Source organism: Arachis ipaensis, chromosome B9 (genome assembly GCF_059453495.1).
Source record: "Arachis ipaensis isolate K30076 ecotype BB chromosome B9, ASM5945349v1, whole genome shotgun sequence".
NCBI lineage: Eukaryota > Viridiplantae > Streptophyta > Magnoliopsida > Fabales > Fabaceae > Arachis > Arachis ipaensis.
In genome coordinates, this window is record NC_142444.1 from 51192501 (window position 1) to 51194130 (window position 1630).

Consider the following 1630-nt stretch of genomic DNA (forward strand, 5'->3'; position numbering starts at 1 on the left):
ACTATGCAATCATGTAGGCACATTATAACGCTTCCATAGCATAAAAAAAATCACATTTTGAACAAGGCACGTGAATGAAAGCTGAGTTTGTTCACTCACCCAGGTACAAGAGACACCTAATTCCATAGTGGAACCTTTAATTAATTTGGACCCTGTTGTGTGCACATATGCTTCCACTATCACGCATATTTCTATATATACTAACAAATATTACACCAAACTAAATATATAAAATATTAAAATCTACCTGCAAGACATCTTGTTGTGGAGAAGACAACACAGTAGAAAGAAGCTCAATATTGTTTCTAGCAACATCAAAAGCTTCCTTAGTTTGTTCAGGAGTAAAACTCTGCACAGGAATATCGTCATGCTGAGTCTGGCATGAAAGATCAAGTTCAACCTCAGACACTGAAAATAGGCGCCAAGCTCTCGTTGTGACGGCCAGGGAACTGAATACCCCTTGATTTCAGACTCTGAACCACAAAATGGAAACAAGCAATCAATAATAACACTAACAATAACCCACACTAGCAAATTCAACAGCTAGAGCTAGTAACTAACCCAATCAATTTAGCATAGGATTTTGAGTTTCTAGTTTCTAGGCATGATATGATTATCAGAAATTGTCCCTTGAAATCAACTTAACAATGAAGTAGATATGCATGAAATAGGGAAAAAAGGTAGTAGTACCTTGTAAGTTTCTTCATAAACAGGGAGATAGTGAAGCTCGATGGTGGATTCGCCTCAAGCCTCAATCATGATCAAAGCCTTGTTGCGGTTATTAAAACTGTTTGAGGATCGTCAATTAACCTAACCATATCATCAAGAACCCTCTCAGCAGCGACTTCAGAGAAAGCCTTCTCTCAATTCTTCACGATGGTTTCAAGCAAGACGAGGGGCAAGGAATCGAACCTTTCAAGCAGCGATTTCAGAGAAACCCTAAACCATGAATCAAATCTTTACCGCTGACGCCAGCGATGCATCCGACGCCAAGCTCGATGGAGACGCCACCGGTCATTTCCTATAAACACCAGAAACGTCGGCACTAGCAGAATGACGGTTGGCGCTGACGGGTTGCCGCTGACGAGTGGCGCTGACGAGTGGTGCTGATGGTTGGCGCCACGCGTGAGAGAGGGAGACGGCGGCGTGGGGCATGAGCGACTAGTGGTGCTGATGGTTGGTGGTGCTGCGACGAGTTGGAGGGAGGGGTTGTGACGGGTTGAGAGAGGGAGACAGCGGCGTTGTTGGGAGAGGGAGTTAGGGTTGCAGATATGAGAAGGGTGAGTGACGGCCACATAGGGTTAGAAGTTATTTTCGAAACCAACACTTCTAGTCTAGGGTTAAAACATAAAACTTAGAAAAAAAAAGTGAAGTGTGAAAAAAAGGGGTGGGAAACTAAATTTTGGAAGGAGGGAACTCTATCAGTACGCTTTTGTAAGGTGTCCAAATAAACATAAGATATGGGCACGCTTTAAAAAGGTGACCATTGAAAAACTAACTAGCCACGCTTTTTAAGCGTGCCGGTTTCTCTTTATAGTCACGCTTTTGAAGCGTGCCAAAAAAAAGCGTGGCCAAATCACAAATCAGTAGCCACCCTCATAAAAGCGTGCCGATTTCTCTTTATGGCCAC

The 1630-nt window shown here is 43.1% G+C and overlaps 1 long non-coding RNA gene across 1 annotated transcript in view; it reads right to left on the reverse strand.

Annotated features, from left to right (window-relative positions):
• LOC107617265 (uncharacterized) overlaps positions 1 to 1370 on the reverse strand; it is a 3522-nt gene extending 2152 nt beyond the window's left edge. The window contains exons 1-2 of the long non-coding RNA XR_015900193.1: positions 691 to 1370; positions 248 to 473 (exon numbers count right to left, since the gene is read on the reverse strand). This is a non-coding gene — a long non-coding RNA (uncharacterized LOC107617265). The remainder of the gene's footprint in view (positions 1 to 247; positions 474 to 690) is intronic.
• Positions 1371 to 1630: the final 260 nt, after the last annotated feature.